General features: G+C 38.7%; 1 pseudogene; it reads right to left on the minus strand.

Moving 5' to 3' along the window:
* Positions 1–1,497: 1,497 nt before the first annotated feature.
* LOC102858728 lies at positions 1,498–1,842 on the minus strand (annotated as a pseudogene).
* Between the last annotated feature and the right edge of the window lie 11,276 nt (positions 1,843–13,118).

Below are 13,118 nucleotides of genomic sequence, written 5' to 3' on the forward strand. Positions count from 1 at the left end.
TGGGAGATATTTCTCTTAGGCATGTATGATAAAATATATTTCCCTTTATTCATCACTAGGTTGCAGGTTGTGTTGTAGGCCAGAACTTTAAAATGCATTAAGGTTTAATGTCTAGCAGAGAACTGCTTTTTAAAAAAAGGGGAAAAATATTTTAATATGAAGAAAGATTGGTGTAGAAACTAAATCCTCAGGAAACTACTGTAAATAAAAATATGTAAGAAATTGTAATAGCTTATCTTGTTTTTAGGAAACTACAAAATGAACTATAAAATATCTACTTAATTTTAACTGTATATTATGCCTTTTTAAATAATATTCTGATAATGTTTTTAAAAGTTTTTGAAACAAAAGAATTAGATCAGTACTCTGGATAGGTTCCTGACAGCAGATTTTCTTAGTGTAATTCATCTTTTGATTTCTTTTTTTTTTTTTTTTGACTGCTGGTGTCAATGATGTTGATTGTAGAGCCGAGCAACCTGAAATTGTTAACAACCTCTATCTCTTCTCCATCTATTAATGTACTGCCAGTTTGTCCAAAGGTGAGAATTTTTGTCCTCTTGGTATTGAGCTTCATAGTAGCTGTATTTTTTCCCCCTAATAGTTTTATTTAGGGTCAGACTTTTAAGATTTATCAGTATCAAAATTTTTCCTGGAACTGTTTGTGAAATGAATTTATCATGTAGATGCATTCTGTTAGGGAAATTGAGTAATGCAGTGAATAATCCCCTTAGGAATACTTACATAGTAAAAGCAGAAGTATGCTTGGTAGAGCTGTTTATCATTTTGACCTTTATTAAAAAGGGTAATGCAGTACACAGAAGCACCTCGAGGGAGCTACAGGGCGGTACAGACAGCACTGAGTGGCACTGTTAGAACAGATGGCCCAAAAATGGCTGTCTATAAGATTTTTATACTGAATTTCAGCAGATATATTTTATAAAACAACCCTGTATATTCTTTTCATGAATTCAGCTTTGTTGTTGTTGGATAGTCAACTGTACAGGAGGAGGTTGCCTATCTTTCTCCTGTGGATCAACTGGTAGATTAAAATTGCGTACCTTTGTACTGGCAGCGTAATTCTGTATCACAAAGTCACCAGTGCCCTTTCCTAGTTGACTGAATAGCAGCTAATAATTCATAGAATGTGAGATATAATACATTTAAGAAAGTACCACAGTATTATATGATTAACGTAATAAAAATAAGAATTCTGTGTCATTGGTATGGGAGCATGTTCATAAGGAGGAAGGGCATGATGCTGTTTTTTGGTTTTGTCTTGTTTTGTTTTTTGGTGGGGTTGGTTTTTCCTGCCTTAGGATTTATTTGCACAAATAGCACAGGAGGACACCAGCCCCACGCAGATGGCAGCAGCTGCCCAGGAGATCACACCAGTCCTTCTGTCCTCAGATGGAAAACTCAATTATGAGCCCTTACAGAAGCCTGGGCACCTTTAGGAGTCTGACTTGGAGCTGGAGCCTGGGTTGAGGCCTTGACTGGCTACTGAATTGAGGACTTTGCTGGAGCTTTGGCCTTACAGGCAGCCTTGGCTTTGGATTTTGACCATTTAAACCTGAGCCCCTTGGCAGTGCGGGCCCAAGCACACTTCCCAAGCCTCGGATGGGCAATGTAGGCCAGGTGGCTGAGCTTATGGTTGGTACGCCTTGGGATCTTTGGGCTTGCAAGAGCCTTCACAGCCTCTGCACGGTCATCCATGGCCTTGGCCTGCTTCTTTTTCAGGCCCTTGTTGTTGTGCTTCTTGGCAGAGTGCATGTTCCTTAGGAATTTGGGGTCTGCTCCCTTAAGAGGCTCATGTCGTTGTGATCTTGGTTTCTTTGATACCATTTCTGTGCCATTTTCAGAACTGATTGTGTGTGTTGTGGTTCTTGGACTTCGCCATGACTGTACCGTCACCACAGCTCCCAAAGCGCCAGTGACCAGAAGAGAAAGAGCATTTTGTTTTATGACACTTTTTAAAAAAAATTAATTTTAATGAAAGTTTACAGACTTAGAGTCTTTATTCAGGCCTCCTGTCATGAGAATAATACCCAATCATATATCCCTTTTAAACAGTTCTCTCCGTCATCTGTTTCAATGCAGTGTACCTCATTCCTCCTCTCCTTCTCTGTCTTCCCTCAACCTCGATGTCAGTCCCATTTTACAACAGTGGCCCTATGCGATATTTGTTCTTTTGATGACACTTTTTTAAAAACTTCATTGGAGTGACACCAGCCATAATTATGCCACTGTAGTACAATTTACTAGGGATGATGAGTCACATACGTAAATAATTATAAGACACATGATCATTAGTAATCTAGAGAATGATAAAAGAAATTGAAATAGGGATTCAGAGGAAGGAGAGATTACTTCCCATATAGAACAGAGGAAATGGAAACTATCCTTGGTGTAGGAACTAGGTCTTAAGAGATGGGAGAATTTGGACATGTAAAGATCAAGAGGTGAGTCACAGGGGAGGTGTACTTTTTCCTCAGCTTCTCTACCAGATTTTAGAAATAGTCCTATTGAGTAAGTTCACTACACAAGGCATGTTGTTGTTGTTGTTGTTGTTAGGATGCTGTCAATTGAATAAAAACCATGACATGGCTCTGAGAGAGAATACACTGGAATATAATCCATAGGGGCTGTGAAGACTAACCTGCATTCACTTGCCTCTGTGCTGTTGTAGTCCCGTTTTCTTCAGCCCTTTTTGTTAGATGCCATTGAGTGAAGTACGACTGACTCATAATGACCCTTTGAACAGCAGATCTGAACCCTGACTTATCCTGTCCCATCCTCATCATTTCTGACACACTAGAGCCCATTGCTGCATTCTTAGATTATATTAACAACTTCTTGTCATTGAGTCAATTCCAAATCACAGTGACATTATGTGCAACAGAAAGAAACACTACCTGGTCTTGTGCTATTCTCACAAATGTTTTATTTCTGTATTTGAGCCCATTGTAGTTAAAGGGCTTTTTCTTTCTTTTTTGAGGTGTTTTGTTGTTTTTTTCATTGCTGTTTACCCTCTTCACTAGCAAATGTAATGTCCTCTAGTACTCGGGTCCTTCTTGATAGCATATCCAAGTGAGCGAGACAAAGTCTTGTAATCTGCACTTCTAAGCATTCTAGTTGCACCTCTTCCCAGACAGATTTGTTTCTTTTCTGGCAGTGTGTTCAGTATTCTTTGCCAGCACCAGAATTCAAATGCATCATTTCTTCAGTGTTCTGCAGCCATTGTCCAACTTTTAACATGAGGCAAATAAAAATACAAATCTTGAGTAAGGTACCTCTCAAAGTGACACCTTGACTTTTTAACACTTTGAAAAAGGCTTATACAGCAGTGCATTTGTTGTTGTTGTTCTTGACTACTGTTTCTGTGAGTGTTGATTGTAGAAGCAAGTAAAAGGAAATATTCAACTTCAGCCTTTGATCCATTTATCATTATGTTGCACTACTGGGCTGGTTATGAAAATACTTGTTTTCTTCATATCAAGATGTAATCTGTACTGGCTGTATGTGAATATTGAAAATCATGAAGGCCTTTATCATTGGCAAGGTGAAAATATAGATGACTTACTGACAAAATTTCCAAGTCACTAACTAAAATCCGAGCTTTGGTGGCCTGGTGGTAAGGAGTTGTGCTCCCAACCCAAAGGCACATAGTTTGAATCTGCCAGCCACTCCATGAGAGAAGGATGCACTCTCCTATGCTAGTCACGGCCTCTGAAAAACCCACTGGAGGATCAGCTATGAGCCAGTTCCAACTCAGTGACACATAACAGTATCAACAACAACTAAGATCTATGTAAAAGTAAAAGTCTATTTTTCAAAAGATTCGCTAAGAACTAGAACAGTCTAATAAGGTGATTCTTAATAGCATTAATATGAAATTTGTTAAGTGCAACAAATCACCTATGTAAGAGCAAAATTACATAACAGTTGTTGTTATGTGCCATCGAGTCACCTACGACTCATAGCAACCCCGTGTACAGCAGCTCTGAAGCCTGCCCTGTGCTGAGCCACTGACTCCGACACACCTACCCTCATTGCCCTAGTTGCTTTATCAATCCCTCTCATCCAGAGTCTTCCTCTCCTGTGCTGTACCTCCACCCTTCTCCATGATGGAGAAGGCATGCTGTCCTTCTCCAAGGACTGGTCCCTCCTGGCCATATGCCCAAAGTACATGAGACAGAGTTTCTAAATCCTAGCCTCCAAGGAGAAACTTGATTTTTACCCTGTCCAAGACAGATCTATTTGATTTCTTGCCAGTTCATGGTATGTTCAAGACTCTTCTCCAGCACCACAACTCAAAAGCATTAGTTCTTCTTCTTTCATCCTTAGTCATTATTCAGCTCTCTGATGCATAGCAAGAAGTTGTGAAGACAAAGGACAAGATCTGTTGCTTCTCTCTGGAAAGGTCTCTCACAGCAGATTTACCTAAAACAGTTTGTCTTTTGATTTCCTGACTGTTGGTGCCAAGATTGTTGATTTTGGAGCTGAGCAAGCTGTAGCTATTAACAACCTCAATCTCTTCTTCATCCATCATGGTGCTGCCAAATGACCCATTAATGGGAATCTTTGTCTACCTGATGCTGAGCTTCAAACCATGTTGAAGACTATAGTCCTTGACCTTTTGTAGCAAGCTCTTCAGTTCCTCCTCAGTTTCAGCAAGCAAGGTTGTGTTGTCTACATAATGTAGGTTGTTGATGAATTTTCATCCAATTGTGATGCCACATTCCACCTCATAAAGGCCAGCTTCCCGAATGATCTGTTCTGCATATAGTTTGAAAAGGTATGGAGACAGGATACATCCCTGACACACTCTTTTCCTGATTTTGAACCATGTAGTGTTTCCCTGCTCTGTTCTGGGGACTTCCTGGTCCAACTATAGGTTTTGCATAAGCAAAATCAGGTGTTAGGTATCATCAATTCAGTTCCAAATCATAGCAGCCCTCCATATGAAAGACAAAATACTGCTTTGTCCTCCACAGTTCAGACATTGCTACTGAACTTGAGCCTATTGCTGTGACAACTATGTCAGTACATCTTGTTTAACAAAACCCAAACCGTACACATGGCCATGGAGTTGATTCCAACTCATACTGACCCTCCAACAAGTTCCGAGGCTGTGAATATTGAGGAGGAAAAATTTTTCATCATTCTCATATGAAGCACCAGACAAAGTCAAACAACTGACCTTTTGAATAGCATCCCACCACGTTTTTACACAATGCCATGAGGGCTCCTTTTACTTTTACCAAGAATGATATCCTTCTTTAAGGATTCACCCTTCCTGATAACAGGCTCTAATTGTGTGACATGCAGTTGTGTTATTGTCACTTCTGAGAACACATTCTAGCTACTTTTTTTTCCAGGACAGTCTTGTCTGTTCTTTTGACAGTCTGTGTTATGTGGTCAACATTCTTCCCCAGCACTGCAGTTCAAAAGCATAAATTCCTCCCTTTTCATTTCCTAACTTTTGCATGCATGTAAGGCCACTGAAAATAGCATGGCTTGAATTAGGGACAACTCAGTTCCCAAAGTGGCACTCTTGTTCTTTTGTTCTTTAAAGGGATCCTTTGCAGTAGACTTTCACAGTATAATAAATCATTTGACTTATTGGCTGCTGTTTTCATAGGTGTAAATTCTGGGTACAAATAAAATCCTTGACAACTTCAACACTTTCTCCCTTTACCATAATATTGTTTATTGCTCTACTTGTGATGATTTTTGTTTCATTATGTTGAGTTAGAATCCATACTGAAAGCTATAATTATTGATTTTCATCTGTAAGTGCTTCAATGCATCTTCATTTTCAAAGATCAGAGTTGTGTCATCTTCATAATAAAGGTTGTTAATGAGTCTTCTTCCAATCCTGATGCTTCATTCTTTGTTCTATATCTCAGTGGCTCAGCATAGGGATTGATTAAATATGGTGAAAGGATACAACTTTGACTTGTCTTTCCTGATTTTAAACCATGCAGTATCCCATTGTTTGATTTAGATGACTATTTTTTGATATAACTACAGTTTCTGAATGAACACATTTAAGTGTTTCAGAATTTCCATTCTTTCTGGTGTTGCCCATACTTTATTATAATCCACACAAAGACCTTTGTACAATCAATATAAAACAAGTAACAATCTTTCTGGTATTCTTTGTTTCAGCCACGTTCTAACACCAGTAATGATCTTTCATCCCATATCCTGTGCTGAATCCAGTTTAATTTATGATATTGTCTTTCAATGTGCTGATCAAACTGTTTTTAAGTTACCTTTAGTAAGATTTTATGTGCATACGATATTGATGATTTCCACATTGTGTTGGATCACTCCTCCTTGGGATGGACAGAAATATGGATCTCTTCCAGTTTGTGGGCTAGGTAACTGTCTTCCACATTCATTTCTTGGCATAGATGAGTGAGCACCTTGAGCACTGCATCTGTTAGCTCAAACATTTCAATTGCCATTCCATCAAATCCATGAACCTTGTTTTTAACAATGCTTTCAGTGCAGCTTGGACTTCTTTATTTAGTACCATTGTTTCTTGAGCTTATACACATATCTGAACACTGATGTGGTTGAGCAGCAACCAATTCTTGGTGAGTATTTTGACTTAGATCTTCTAAGTATTTTATGCTATTATAAGCAAAGGTTTTAATTTTTTCTTCTGTTTTTTTCAATTTGAAATATGCTGAATATATTCTTCTCTTTTGATTTTCTAACTCCAGGTCTTTGCACATTTCATTATAATACTTTGCAGGCCATCTCTTGGAACTTTCTCTTCAGCTCCTTTACCTCTTTCTTTCTGCCATTCCCTTTAGCTTCTATGCATTCAAGAACAAATTCCAGAATCCTTGCTGATACTCATTTCTTTTTCCCCTATGTTACTTTTTAGAAGTTGTGTCTTGAGTAAAGGTTTACAGTGCAAATTGATTTTTCCATTCAACTATTCATGTACATAAAGGTTTACAGTACAAATTGATTTTCCATTCAACTATTCATATACATGTAGGTTTATTAATTCATTAATTTTAACAACACATAACTATACTCTTCTTATTTCTTCCTTGTGGTTCTCATTTTCATTAATCCTTCCTGTCTTCTGAACCTTATCCTTGGCCATTTGTTACCCTTTGGATCTTGTGTGTTTGGTTGTTTTAATGAATGAGTAACTACTGATCTTATTGTTCACTTTATAGATCTGTCTGTTGTTTGGTAGCAAGCTGAGTCACAGAGATCTCATTATTTTAATAACTGCTTTCTTCAGGCTATGATGCCCTATAACTCATCTGGTTTTCAGTTATTAGTGGTCACTGTGTCAAACTATTCTTGAAATGGTCTCTGAATTCAGATATTATTGCTGTTAGGTGCCATGAGGCCAAGTCTGTCCCATACCAATCCTATGAACAACAGATCTGAACACTGATCTATTCTGTGCCATCCTCATTCTTCCTGACACACTGAGTCCATTGCAGCAGTCATTGTGTCAGTCCTCTCCTTCACTGACCCTCCTCCACCTTTCCAAGCATGACGTCCCTCTCCTAGCAACATGCCCAAAGTATGTGAGACAAAGCTTTATCATCTTTGCATTCATGGAGCACTCTGGCTGCACCTTCCCCAAAAACATGTTTGTTTGTTCATTTGGCAGTCCGTGGGATATTCAGTGCTCTTATTCAACACCATAGCATCAATTCTTCTTCTGTCATCCTTATTCATTCTACAGCTCTCAGAAAATTCATGGCCTGAATTAGAGGCACCTTAGTCCTCAAAATGCCATCATTGTTCTTCAATAATTTCGAATGGTCTCTGACTGCAGACTTTCCCAGTGCAATATGTCTCCTATCAGATGAAATACACTCAAGATCATATTTTTTTGGGGGGGTTCTTTTAATTTTTATTAAATTTTATTAATTTTCATGAACATTTACACAGATTCTGGATTTCCATTCATTCATTGTTGCACTATTTTCTCTACCCACCCCAGTTCATTCCTCTTTTTTTTCCCCCCTTAAAAGTCTGTTTAATTCTCCCATTGCCACAGTGCTTCTCAAAGCCAGATCTGATTAATCTCCTTTGTCCGTGTATCCTTTGCCATTCCCTATCACTCTTCCCTGAGAGAGACTTCACCCTGATTCATAAGGAAAAGGGGACAGCGTATTCTCTTAGCTACTTACTGCTGAAAAGGGACACTATAGGTTTCAGGGTAAAGATCTTCTCTCACTACTCTAAAGGGCCCCTTTGGCAATAGGAAACACATAGACTGTTGTGGAGATTGATTTTGGAATTTAGATGCACTGTTATTAATTGTGCTTAGCCATACATGTTCTTATCCTTGAAGATGTATCATGGAACTGTTGCAGCCTAGAAGACACAAATTTAACAAGTTAAAAGTACATGAGTCAAAAATTAAAAAGCAATAATATTCCAAGTAGAGGTTCTAATAGTGGCACAAATCAAGTTACAGAGGGAAGGTAGTTCTTAAAATAAAAGGCTTATTGACTAGCACTTTGTCTATTATAGTATAAAGGTTAAGAACCACAAGATGTAAAGGCTCAACTATGTTATTTATTGTTCTTAAGTTCTGGACCAAATTCCATCTACCACTGTGTTGTTTTACAGCTCAGAAGTCCACATGCAAGGCAGAGGTGAAGTAAGGAACTGCTTATGAGATTTTCCGTCAATTCCAACAACTATGAAATAGTGAGAAGAGTTGAGACCTCAGAAGGCTTTTAGGACCAAATAGTAGACTCTTGTGTCCAGGAGAAAATGAATATACTTACCAATAATGTTAATGCTCTTCTGGGAGGATCTAAATCGTTGAAGCATCAAGAGCATATTTTTACTTTTGTGGACTTGTTTTTGTATTCTTTGGCTTCAACTATATTTGTAGATGGACAGTTGATGACCTATGTCACAATTAGCCTGTGAGCGTATTCTGATTGATGATATGGAGCTTCTCCATGTCCAGCTCAGAATTCTACATTTTTCCTAAGTGATTTAAGAGCAGTACTTAAAAAACTTGGAATGTTGAATTGTTTCCAACTTCAGTATGAATTAAGATTGATCATCGTCTGAAAAAAAAAAAAGAAAGAGAGAGAGAGAAGGGAGGCCCTGATCAGATGACACATTAAATCTTGATGTTAACTTGCCAAATCCAGTGGACACACTCCACTCTTGACCTTACTTGATCTCCATGTAACATTTTCACTTTTTATCGTAATGTTGTTCTTGACTTCTGGAGCAATAAATACATTCCTAATTTTCTGTTCCTTTGATCCCCTCCCAGATTTCTTTTAAATCTCTTTTTCATAATATGCCTTGTCTTTGTATTTTTCCAAGTGTCAGTTTTCAACTTCTTCTGTGAATCTCTTTATCTCTATTGTCTCCTAAACTTTAGCTTGCAATGCATGTTCTGGTTTCTTCCCCTAACCCCTTAACACACTTCTGTCTGAAATGACCCCTCAATCCAGCTACTATGCATTCTTTCTGGTTTTCCTAGTTATCTCCACTATTTTTACTTTTTATAATCTCCTCAATTTTTTACTTTTTATAACTCCATTCTTAAAGATATTTATGCTTCATGCCTGGAGATGCCTCTGATTCAGTTAGAGCCCTCTCTTAATCTTCAAATACACATATCCAATTGGCAAATCACTGTACTAGCACACGCTGTGGTATAGCTCAAAGGGCCCAAAACTGAGTGTGTCTAGATCTTACCTCATAGTTTTAGGTAAACCTATTTATGCTCATGTGTCTTCTGTCTTCGACTGGCAAATTTGCTGCTTCATTGATGTATCACCATCAATCCTTTCACTCTTACTAGAAACTCTGGGACATCCTTTCATTCATAATATCTTGCCAGTTTTATATCTTAAATATTTCTTTAATCCATTTTTTTCCCTCCTCACCCCTACTACTGTTTTATTTCATTGTTCATTTGGATTACTAACTGATCTCCTTTGCTCCCTAAAATCAACTTTCCACCCTTTGTAAATCTACTAAAGTGCCCACCTGAAATACGGATCTCACCCTACAATGAAGGCTTCCCATTGCCTACAATATAAAGTTTAAGCTCTCTAGCATGGTATAAATGAGCCCATAGAATTTTATATGTCAATCTCTACAGCCTCATCTTTTATCCAATTTTCATTTCTAAATTCCAAAATACTTGTAATTCATGGTATACACTGTGTCAGTGATTGGTATAATGAGGCCTTACTTAGTTCTGTTCCTTTCCTTGCTTTGCTCTTATCATGCTCCACTCACCCTGCCCCCTCCTCTCCTATTGTGGTGATGGTATTGTACCATTTAGAGTTGACAACAGGTTGTCAGAGGCACCAAATCACAGGGGAGGAGAATGAACATCTTTCTCTCATGGAACAGCTAGTGGATTTAAACTGTGAGTCTTTGAGTTGTCAGCACATCTTTGGACTTTCTGTTCTGTAGCGTGCTTTCCCTCAATCCAGTTCTTGTATTTTACAGAGTTTAATTCATTTATAGTGCTGTTGATATTATGTGCCATTACGTTGACTGTGACTCATAACAACTCTATGAAGAACAGCTCTTAACCTTGCCCTATCATGAGCCAACCTCACCGTCTCTGACACACCTACCATCTACTTTTTGGGTACACCACTTGTCTGTCATATGCTATACTAAAGCGGAGCATCCAGGTTAAGACAGACTAGGAAGAAGGAGTGGCCTTCCAATTCTGAAATAAAAGGCCTTGGAAAATCCTATGAACAACAGAGTACGTGTATAACACTATATTATCATTATTTATTTGTCCTTTAAAAGTGTTCAATAAGTATTTGCTAAATAAATTCTAATGTGTCTGTCTACCTTACTAGCCAGTAATTTTCTTGAGGCCTCATTTACCTTTGAGAATAGTTTTTAGCAACCAGCCCTATGTCTGTTAATTTCTCCCGAACTGCAAAGGCCTGGTACATATCTGCACTTACACATCTTATTGGCATTACAGACTCAATGTCTAAAACTGAATATATGCTGAACATTTATTCCCCACCAACCTTTCACTCTCTGCTTCTGAACCCCCTAAAAAGAGAGAAACATTCTAAATCATTGCTTCTCTTAGCTTAGTGCAATAGACCACCACATATACCCAAGTAAAGTAGAAACATCCTCCTATACTCCCCGTCTCTTCCTACCACTATTCCACCAGGTCATATGTCTGTGCCTACTGCATATGGAATCAGACAGATGACTCCAGTTCTGAAATTCTGTTATTCTCTTGGTAACTATCAGGAGCTCTTGTGGCCCAGCAAGCACGTGTAAATCCATTCCTGAAGAGGAACATGGTCAGTCTCCTCCCCTGCAGTTGACCTCCTCCAAACACTATCACCTGAATGCTATGCGTTGAGTTATTTATTGATAACTACCAACTTGGCTTACACAAAATAAATTCAGTTTTTAGGTTAAATGAGGCAGGTTAGTAATTAGTATTTCAGATTCTAGAATGAGGTTGCCCTATTCACATACCAAATCTACCACTTAATAGTTGCTTGATTTTGCAGTGAGCAGTTAAATCTTTCACTACATTGGTTTATTCACCTGGACAATGAGAATTACATGAAAGATATAATTATGATGGATTCTGGTATCTGTTAGGCTTCTCAAACTAAACCTATGCAGTTGGTAATTTATTTATCTTTTCTTTTTATTAGGAAATTTTTTAAAAAATAAAGCAAACAAAGCAACCCCTACTTCCACCTTCATCTTTTATGTTTTAAGGAAACTTACTTACCTGCTTTAAGATTAACCTTTTGGTATGTGGAAGATCAAAGAATTTGAAACCTTTTGTACCATGGTGAGAATGCACTGTAGAGTCACTGTAAATTGGAATGAAAGTGATTGCAGTGGGTTGGTGTTGGGGAATGTTGGGGAACAAGGGAGGGCCTCTGGCCAGGAGAGATCACCTAAGCTCCAGATAAGTGCAAGCCTCCCAGTGGCCTTTAAAACGGGTAGAGAAAGCTCTCCTGTGTTTGGCTGTACTGGCTTGAGAAGGCTCGCCACCTGGGAAGATGGCTGCCGAATCTGTTAAGCTGGGAGTAGTTTGCACGAGGCTGAGGTTCTCCTATCCAATCCACATGTCCCACGTTTGTAAGCCAACCCTATCCTGTCTTCCTGTTTACTTGTTCGTCTATAAGTGCACTGCAGCCCCCAATAAAATTGAGCTGGATCGACTCTCTGAAGTGGTGTATCTCTGTCGTGCTTACCCCCATCAGGGTGTTGCTGGTCTTTGCTGGCAAACAGGCAGTGAGAGCTTGGGTTGGGGTGTTGTTGTTGTTGTTGTTTTGAGTGGGTGTTGTTGTTTTTTTTTAAATATAGAAATACAAGATGGCATTGTTTTCCTTTCTTAGGTAGACCGTAGATCGCATTCTTGCAATCTTTCTGTCAGGTATTGAATTGTATTCCCCCCCAAACATGCATAGGTTTGGCAAGGCCGTGATTTTCAGTGTGATGGAATTATCCTCTATGCTGTAAATCCTAAACTCCATGTTAATGAAGTAAGATTAGAGGCAGTTGTACAATGATGTTATTATCCCCCAGGATGTGGTCTGAGATGTGATCAACCAATCTCAATACCTAATAAGGTATAGTCACAGCCCTGATCTGACATAAGGGGCAGTTTCTCCTTTTGATCACCTTTTGCCTTACAGTAGATAAAAGGATAGAGAAGTGAGCTGAGTGAGAGGGACCTCAGTATTCATCAAGAAAGAAGAGCTAGGACTGGAACTCTCCCTTTGGACACAGTCTCCTTCACCCGAAATTTCCTCAGACCAGGAGAGAGAAAGCCATTCCCTAGAGCTAGCACCTTAAATTTGGACTTCTTGATTTCTAAACTCTAAGGGGAAATTTTCTGCTTATTAGAGCCATACACTTGTGGTATCTCTGTTACAGCAGCACTGGAAACCTAAAGCCGCCTCCTAAGTAAATGACAGTTGGTAATTTCTAGATTTAACTGTGCTAGACCAACAGGAAAATCTGGGGACCTACCAGGAGTGATACAGTGCTACATAAGCCATAACTTCTGGCTATTTCCCTGCCTGTCCCTCAAAAGGATATAAGAAAGTAATGTTGTTGTTGTTGTT

This window comes from Elephantulus edwardii, unplaced genomic scaffold (genome assembly GCF_000299155.1).
Source record: "Elephantulus edwardii isolate Elephantulus edwardi_28Jun2011 unplaced genomic scaffold, EleEdw1.0 scaffold00254, whole genome shotgun sequence".
Classification (NCBI taxonomy): domain Eukaryota; kingdom Metazoa; phylum Chordata; class Mammalia; order Macroscelidea; family Macroscelididae; genus Elephantulus; species Elephantulus edwardii.